Raw genomic sequence first — 9,843 nt, 5'->3', positions numbered from 1 at the left:
TCTTTTGCATTTGCTGAGGAGTTATTTACTTCCAATTATGTGATCAATTTTAGAGCAGGTGAGATGTGTTGCTGAGAAGAATGTATAATCTGTGGATTTGGGGTGGAGAGTTCTGTAGATGTCTGTTAGGTTTGCTTCGTCCAGATCTGAGTTCAAGACCTGGATATCCTTGTTCATTTTCTGTCTTGTTGATCTGTCTAATATTGACAGTGGAGTGTTAAAGTCTCCCACTATTATCGTGTGGGAGTCTAAGTCTCTTTGTAGGTCGTTAAGAACTTGCTTTGTGTATCTGGGTGCTCCTGTATTGGGTGCATATATTTAGGATTGTTAGCTCTTCTTGTTGCATTGATCCTTTTACCATTATGTAATGCCCTTCTTTGTCTCTTTTGATCTTTGTTGGTTTAAAGTCCATTTTATCAGAGAATAGGATTGCAACCCCTGTTTTTTTCTCTCTCTCCATTTGCTTGGTAAATCTTCTTCCATCCCTTTATTTTGGGTCTATTTATGTGTTTGTATATGAGGTGGGTTTCCTGGATACAGCATGCCAATGGGTCTTGACCTTTTATCCAATTTGCCAGTCTGTGTCTTTTGACTGGGGCATTTAGACCATTGACATTTAGGGATAATATTGTTATGTGTGAATTTGGTCCTGCCATTTTGATACTAGCTGGTTGTTTTGCCTGTTAGTTGATGCAGCTTCTTCATTGTGTTGATGCTCTTTACCATTTGGTATGTTTTTGCAGTCGCTGGTACTGGTTGTTCCTTTCCATCTTTAGTGCCTCCTTTAGGAGCTCTTGCAAGTCAGGCCTGGTGGTGATGAAATCTCTCAGGAATTGCTTGTCCATAAAGAATTTTATTTCTCCTTCACTTATGAAGCTCAGTTTGGTTGGATATGAAATTCTAGGTTGAAAGCTGTTTTCCTTATGGATGTTGAATATTGGCCCCCACTCTCTTCTGGCTTATAGGGTTTCTGCTGAGAGATCTGCTGTGAGTCTGATGGGCTTCCTTTTTGGGTATCCTGACCTTTCTCTCTGACTGCCCTTAGCATTTTTCCTTCATTTCAACTCTGGTGAATCTGATGACTATGTGCCTTGGAGTTGCTCTTCTTGAGGAATATCTTTGTGGTGTTCTCTGTATTTCCTGGACATTAATGGTGGCCTGCCTTGCTAGGTTGGGGAAGTTCTCCTAGATAATATCCTGAAGAGTGTTTTTCAGCTTGGATTCATTCTCCACGCCACATTCAGGTACGCCTATCAAACGTAGATTAAGTCTTTTCACATAATCCCATATTTCTTGGTGGCTGTGTTTATTTCTTTTCACTCTTTTTTTTTTTCTCTAATCTTGCCCTCTCATTTTATTACATTGAGTTGGTCTTGAATCTCTGATATCCTTTCTTCTGCTTGATCAGTTCAGCTATTGAAACCTGTGTATGCTTCACAAAGTTCTTATGCTGTCTTTTTCAGCTCCATCAAATCGTTTATGTTCTTCTCTAAGGTGGTTATTCTAGTTAGCATTTCATCTAACCGTTTTCAAGGTTCTTAGTTTCTTTGCATTGGGTAGAACATGTTCCTTTAGCTCAGGGAAGTTTGTTATTACCCACCTTCTGAAGCCTGCTCCTGTTAATTCATCAAACTTATTTTGCATCCAGTTTTGTTCCCTTGCTGGTAAGGAGTTGTGATCCCTTGGAGGAAGGGAAGTGTTTTGGGTTTTGGTGATTTCTTCCTTTTTTCGCTGCTTTCTTCCCATCTTCATGTATTCATTTACCTTTGATCTTTGAAGTTGGTGATTTTTGGATGAGGTCTCTGAGTGGATGTCCTTTCTGTTGATGTTGAAGCTATTACTTTCTGTTTTCAGTTTTCCTTCTAACAGTCAGGCCTCTCTGCTGCAGGACTGTTGTAGTTTCACTGCAGACCCTGCTTGCCTGGGAATCACCTGTTGGGGCTGCAGAATAGTAAGGGTTGCTGCCTATTCTTTCTTCTGGTATCTTTGTCCCAGAAGGGTACCTGCCAGGTGTCAGCCAGAGCTCTCCTTTATGAAGTGCGTCTTCGGATATATGGGGGCTGGGGAGCCACTTGAGGAGGCAGTCTATCCCTTATCAGAGCTCAAGTGCTGTGCTGGGAGCTCTGTTGTTCTGTTCAGAGCTGCTGGGCAGGGACATTTAAGTCTGCTGCAGTGGGACTCACAACAGCCTCTTTTCCCAGGTGTTCCGTCCTGGGAAGGTGGGGCTTTATTTATAATCCCTGACATGCTACTGTCTTTTTTCAGACATGTTCTGCCTAGCAAGGAGGGAGGCTAGTCACAGTCTGCCTGCAGAGGCATTGCTGAGCTGCCCCAGGCTCTGTCCAGCTGCTGTGTAAATGTCGTTACAGTTTTATTTACACAGGTAAGGTTAGAACTGCCTCGATAATGGTGGACTGCCTCAGTATTGGTGGACTGCCTCGGTAATGGTGGATGACCTTCCCCGCATGGAGCTCGAACATCCCCAGTTGAGCTCAGACTGCTGTGCTGGCTGTGAAACTCTCAAGCCAGTGCATTTCAGATTGCTGTTTTTGTGGGGGTGGTACCTGCCGAGCCAGATCACCTGGCACCCTACCTTCAGCTCCCTGTTTTTCAGGGGAATGTGTGTTTCTGTCTCACAGGCATTCCAGGCACCAGTTAAAATGACCACCCATTTTTTGTGGATTTTCGTGATGGAAAGCGGCAGTGCTTGTCTGGTGGGAATCTCCTGGTCTGTGGCCCATGAAGACCGTCTGAGAAGCACAGTATCTGAACTGGAGTGCTGGAGTGGCTGGAAAAGCCCTGATGGCCTCCATTGGGTAGGAGGGGGGCATCTTCTGGTTCACTGCACTTCCGGGGTGAGGTAGCACCCCACCCTGCCTCTGCTCTCTGTCCTTGGGCTACATCCACTGTCCAACCAGTCCCATTGAGATGCATCTGGTACCCTAGCTGGAAATGTGTGGCAATCACTTGCCCTCTGCATCAGTCTTACTGGGAACTGCACTCCAGAGTTGTTCCTAGTCAGCCATCTTGACTTTATCCTCTCAGTTTGCTTTCTAATATTATCTTCTTTGATAGAAACTATGATTTTCAAGTTTCTCAGAGGTACTCCCTTTCTTTTTATAAGATCTTGTATTTTCTTATTTTACAAATATTTATATTTAGACTACATCACCCTTTTTTATCAGTTTTGTTTTCTCTTAAAGCACCATGATGCTTAGCCATTTTTTTAAACCCAAGCCAGCTTATAGCTACCAGAGAATTACAGCCATAGTGTTGAGTCCTGACTCACTCTCCTCTGTTGTGATTGTACCCAGAGAACTAACAGCATACTGAGAAACCAGAGAATTAAGAGCATGCTTCCCTCTTAATGAGGAGGAAGAGGAGACTAGAGTTAACTGAATGGTGGAGCCTTGGTGGAGACTTCTTACGGTGGGTGAAAAGGAGAACACAACCAAGTAGTAGTGTAAACTTCTTGGGGAATAGCGTTGAGTGTTTCAGCCTTCTCCTGATGACAAACAGTAGTGGCCATGAAGCTGTGAGAATGGCTGAGTCCTATTTCATGGATATGAAGCAGATGCAGAAATACCATGGAGCTGTTGCTCTCTTTATATTGTTGATCAGATTAGTTATGGTGCCTCTATGTATTGAGTGGAATTAGCTGTTTGTTTCTCTTCCTCCAAGCTACAAGTACCACCTTGGCCAACATTTCTCCAGATATTTGACCAGGGGACACTGCTGTGCCTTATAATGAACCAAGAGCACACCAGCGGGAGCTGCTAAGCTATAACACACACTTGCAATAAGGTTATCGAGAAAATACCCAATATTAGAAATACATATTGTAAATGGAGCAAAAAACCCCCACATTTACCAAAGGTAATTAAATCGATGCCTGACAAAATAAAGGGTTCTTAGTAAGTGTTGTTTTTCAGTCAATACTCAGATCAAATGTCTTGAGTTTATACAATTATCAAAAATTTAGTTACATGTCATACCACTTCCTGAAGGGGCAGATTGTCATATAACAAAAGAACCATTTAGTATTTATATATATATTTACATATATATCCACATGTACTTGTAAATATGAATTATATGTATTTAAATGTTTATACATTGTCAGCATTAATTTTTTACAAGCAATTCCTATTAGCATTTCATAGAACACCAGCTTCTCAGGAAACACATCATCAGCCATGCTGATACTAAGAAATAGGCAATTGTGTTTATGCTGCTTTCTTGTCTCTATGATACTAGATAAACTTATAGTTGAATAAAATTACATGTTGGAGTGCGAGTTTGGAAACTTACTTGGTTAAGATGGCCTGAGATCTAGCCACAGCTCTGCCAGGGGTCTGAGAAATTCAGTGGGCTATGTCAATGTACTTGTCTGTCCTCCTGAGTTTCCTTTCTGGCATAAATTTCCCTAGCAATGTCCCTTGCTCAAAGGGGCAGTCCCAGGCTGTTTTTTGCTTAGAGGTGTCTTCTTGAGATGACCAGAAATGGCTTCATGACCTAAAGGTAGACAGCAGTGTTCTGGTCTACCCACAACATCATGGTCTCACATGGAAGAGATGAGGCGTGTTCATTGATTCATCAGATTCCTCTTTTGATAGTGGAAATTGGAATTATAGAAAGATTTCTTTTTGGAGTAGGACAGAAAGAAACAAATATGCAGAATGTAGGTAAGTATATCTTATATAAGACAGAATTTGTCTTGAGTGATTTTTACTGGTTCCCTTTTAGGAATCTTATCTTAGTCTATTTTTTTAAATAATCAAATAGTCCTTACCTTTCTTCTTTATTGCTGTGTGAATTTTTAAAAAATACTTTTTCTTAAGAGCCACATGTTTGTCTAGGATATTTTGTATGTTGAGATCATTTTAAGGGAGACAATTTGCACACTTAATATAAAATTATTGGGTAAAAACAAGCCACCATAAAGCTGGAAACTTTAAATTGTACTCAGTGTTTTTTTTGTTTGTTTGTTTGTTTTTTTTTTTTTTTTTTTTTTTTTTTTTTTAAACAGAAACCAATGGTCAATAAATGTGCATTGTGGTTATTATTCCTTTATAGTTTTCTGCCAGCTCTTCTTATTGATTCAAAAACATTTCAAGAAATTATTTTTTAGATCTACATTTTGGAGTGATCACCAAAGGAATTGAAGAGATTATCTATCAACCATCAGCTCACTACTGACCCTGGACAGGCCTCTCTGCCATTGTGTAATTCCCTTGAGGGAGGGAACCTAGAGAGAAGAAAAATAATCAAAGAAACAAATCAAGCATGGATTAAAAAGAGCAGCTTTCTATCAGCTTTCGTCTTCTTCTTCTTTTTTTTTTTAAACACAGGAGTGATTCAGTCACAGCCTGCGTTAATGGTATTTTATTGAGTTTCTAACTGCCAAGTCATGTCTGAGCTGCCAATTTAAGTGTCAAACTTTTAGAAAAAGAACTGTTCCTTATCAAGCCGTTTGTTTCTATTCAATTTTACAAAATAAAGAGATCACTTAAAGAACTCTGAGGAAAAGGATATTTGAGTTTTAGGGCCCAAACCCCTTGGCTTAACTTTCTATCATGTTGTCCATTAAAATAACTCAACAGGGGAAGTTTTTCACCACAGCACCAAAAGCTTGTACTAGGAATAGAGCAGATGTGGGGTTCAGATAGGAGTTTTTATGGACAGCAATACATGAGAAACAGGATTAAGAAATAGCATTGGCCTATTTTCTTAAGCTACAGTTCCATGTCTGAAGTGGCACAGCTTTGATGTTCTGTTTGTCACTCTGTGCTGTGGGACTTTGAAAGTAAGAAAAAGTGTTGATGTACTGTGGCAATGATTCTTAAACCTTTGCATGCATCTGAATCACCTCAAGGGCTTGCTAAAACACACTTGTTGGGTCCTCCTCTCAGAGTTTCCGATGCAGTGGGGTGGACATGAGAATTGGCATCTAACAAGTTCTCAAATAATGCTGTCACTACCTGTTTGAGGATGAAGTTTTGAGAACTACTTTATTACAAGGTTCCTCTTTTCAATGGTGGCTGAGATGAAATTAAGGGTGCTATTCTGAACTACCTAAAATTAGGGAGTTAACTGAAGTTAGTGGTTCTCAGTCTTGGGTATTTTTTATGAATCAGTTGGGGAACATTGTGAAACAATCTGATGTCAATATCTCTGAGATAGAAGTAGGATGTTGATAATTTTTGAAAGATCCCTAAGTGTTTCCAATGTGCACACAAGTTGAGAACTTTGTCATTTTCTAATTAGATATGAAAGATTCTCACCTACTTCACATGAACATTGTTGGTGGTACCTGGGCAACCTCTGAGAGGCGAAAGAGAAGAACTAGTGACAGATCCTCTCACAGTAACTTCTAATGCAAGTCTTTGAGTAGGTATAACTTGATAAATCACTAGTCTCTTACACACCTTTGTCAGGCAGATTGGAAACCAATGAAATATTTTTTTCAACATGTGGAACTTTGGCGGAGTCTTTTCCTATTCAGAGTGAAAAGATGGCATTGTACACCTAATAAGTAACCACATTTTTCTAAGGCCTTCTATTTTTGGGGGGAATATGCTAGGCATTCTACTATATAGCATATCCTCCAGCATGTGAACCAGGAGGTTGACTTGTACACAAGGAGAGAAATTTGAGAACTCTTTCTATACTTCTAATACTAAGCTTGGCCAAATTGCATTCTGCTCAAGAATAAGTCAACTGAGAAAATCAGATCAAAGCTCATAAAACAGTCTGTAGCCCAAGAGAAGAACATTTCTCTAGTGTTCAATAGCACATCTTTCCTGCCAAATAGAATTACTAAATGACAAGGAAAGAAAAAAACATTTAAGATACCTGCCTCGTGGCCTAATTTGTTTTAGAAAAACATTATTTGTAACAATAAATAGGTCAGGATTAGTAGAGACTTGCTTGTGATAAGAAAATGGAAGAAATCTAATGGTTCCAGAAGCAATAATAGAAAAGATATATTGCAGCAAATTGAATTATGTACACAATATATGTATTTTGATAAATGAGCATTAGAAGAATAACGAAAATAAGTTAGTTTAGGCTTTGTGCAGTGGCAGTGTTGTAACTAATGAGGTTCCACCAAGGTGTGATTATTGCTAATTAAAAATGTTTCCCAATACCCTGCTGTAATGACTTGCATTAGAGTGGCACTGGCAATTTTGACAGTCTCTACAGAGATGGAATTTAAAAAAAGGAAAAAGAGGAGGATTTATTTTTAATCATAATGTGCAAATATTGTAATTGATGTATCCTGCCTTCTTCCACTTGTCTTCGAGTGCCAAGCTTGGATGCTTGGGACCACAGGGAAATACTGTGGTTGGGAAACACTTGATTATTAACCAGGTCACCTGTCTCAAGTTCCTATTTGAGTTTCTGTTTTGTTGGCAAGATAGAACTCTGTGTGTGTGTGTGTGTTTTTTTTTTTTTGGCCTTATTCCTGGGAAATTTCGACATGCCATATATCTGCCAGCTACTTGCTGTGAGCCCTAACCCCTAATCCAGTCCCTCTTAGTGTTGAGAGATCCCACAATCACCAAGAGAAATAGAAATTTCCAAAATGAGCCAGTCAAATTAATAATTACCACAAGTAATTCCAAAGGGAAATATTTACATAGGTGTCAATGCCCTTCCTCTTTGTCTCACCAAAGAGAAGGTGCCCATACTACTACACTTCTGGGATAGGGGAGCCACCAAAAAAAAAAGCCCTGGAGTCTTAGTGCCAGTGAATTACACACATACAGATCTGTGGCCTCTTTTTCCTATGATTGGTGGGTTTGGGGTGGGGCCCCAGCAGGAAGCAGGTAATCAAGAAATAGGCACGGATCTTCCTAAGAACCATTACAACATCATCCTCAACTGAATATATAGGCAGATTTCCACGGTGGTTTAAGGACTTGAAGGCTAAGTATGTATTAAAATGTGCCCCACAAGATACAGGCCTTTGGAAGTGCTCTGTGTGGATGTACCCTCACTTTCTAACATCAACTTCTAAATTTCTCTCCTTATCCTGCTCTGCCTTAAAAGTACCAATTCCCATTTCCTGGAATACTCATTGATGTAAGAGATAGAGATTCTGGCCATCTTTTTTTCCTGTGCCTTGCAAACTTGATCATCTTTGGCTTAGAAAGAATGATATAGAAGGCTTTCTTTGTATCATGCTTCTACTAATTGTCAGATCAGAAGGCTCTTACACCATGAGGTAGCAGAATATAGCACCAATTCAATTCGATTTCCTTCCCTGGGAGTGGCATCAGAAACTTTTCTTTGATTAGGGCAAACACAACTTATCATCTTGAATAGATTACGTTTCTTTGTTTTAAAGCAACTGACACCAGTCAGGCTTGGAAAGGATAGAAACTAGGCAGCTCTAAGTCACCTTTTGGACAGAAACTTCTAAATTATCTCACCTAGATACTTTCACAGAATAAATGATTTCTCACCATTTTCTCTCATTTTTGTGTTACCTCTCAGAGGGTCGAAACTCCCTTTGCAAAAGCTATAACTGAGACAATTATTACAGTGAAAGAGATCAGACCTAACTGACTTCATCTTGCTTCTAACCTTTATGCTGTCCTTGTTCTTTTCTGGGTGAAGGCTGATCTAACTCTGGGAGGAACTTAGTTTATGGTTTAGCTTTGAAACAAAGATGGTAACAGCCCTTTCCCAAAACAGACTCCCTTCCTACCTGGGGACTAGACTGCTTTTGCAGGACTAACAAATTAGCCACAAGATTAGAAATCATGGTGTAGGAGTCATGCAGCTGGAAGCTGCAAGATTCTAAACCTACTCAAATTGTTCCTGGGGATAACATCACTGTTGTATACCCTAATATCAGCACTTGAGACATTTTGCAGACCCTGCAGTTGATGGATCAGCTGGCACCACCTAAAGTGGTAAACTGGCTCATCTGGTCTTGTGGATCTCCCCTCCCCACCCAGAAAATGACTCGGTGCAAGAGTACAGCTTCAACTCCCTATGATTTCATTTCCAACCTAACAATCAGAACTCCCAGCTCACTGGCCCCACTAACCACCAAATTATTCTTAAAAACTCAGATTCCTGAATGCTCGGGAAGAATGATTTGAGTAATAATAAATCTCCAGTCTTTGGCACAGCCCGCTCTGCATGGATTACTCTTTCTCTATCGTAATTCCCTGTCTTGATAAATTGGCTCTGTCTAGGCAACAGGTTAGGTAAATCCATTGGCTTGTTACGGGGTCCACAGGTAGGGAAAGAAAGAGTGATCAATTGGCTGAACTTGGATCATGTGGCTACCGTTGATCCAGGCAGCAAGAAGAAAGGATCTTATAGAAAGAGTTCTAAGACCACTTTAGTCTTATAATGGTAGCTCAAGGCTCTTTGAATATAGAATTTTATCAAGCTTCTGCATGATAGAAATACTTCAGTCTTCATATAGAAAAATGAAGTGCTTTGGGAAAGAGCGATGGATGCAGTATAGCCCTAAATTGGCAATTATTCTGTGTAAGAACAACCAATTTTCTTCCAAAGAGAGCACAGCTCATGTTCATCTGACAATAGTATGTTGATTTTATTGTATAATATTGATTCTATTTCTTACAAAACGTAAGTTTTTTAAATTGTACTAAAGAAGTTTTCTCCTTTTTGGCTCCTGTTTCATCACAAAGGGCCTCTTTTTAATCCTTTTATTATCATTTCAGATCTCTCGCAAAATTTTTCAGCTCCTAATCCTTTGATCTTCTCACTGGGAGAGATAATAGGTAAAGGACAAGAGTGCCAGTGACCTCCTTTGTCCTCGGAGCAAGGTGATCTTCTGCTTAAAGACTGAACCAT

The 9,843-nt window shown here is 39.8% G+C and overlaps 1 non-coding gene across 1 annotated transcript; it reads left to right on the top strand.

Moving 5' to 3' along the window:
* The first annotated feature begins 7,070 nt into the window (after positions 1–7,070).
* LOC120361779 (U4 spliceosomal RNA) lies at positions 7,071–7,209 on the top strand. Its single transcript, XR_005577895.1, has one exon. It is a non-coding gene; the product is annotated as a U4 spliceosomal RNA (small nuclear RNA).
* The last annotated feature ends 2,634 nt before the right edge of the window (positions 7,210–9,843 follow it).

The sequence above is a fragment of the Saimiri boliviensis genome, chromosome 13 (assembly GCF_048565385.1).
Source record: "Saimiri boliviensis isolate mSaiBol1 chromosome 13, mSaiBol1.pri, whole genome shotgun sequence".
In the NCBI taxonomy this organism is placed as follows: Eukaryota; Metazoa; Chordata; class Mammalia; order Primates; family Cebidae; genus Saimiri; species Saimiri boliviensis.
This window is presented reverse-complemented; position numbering and strand designations above follow the sequence as displayed.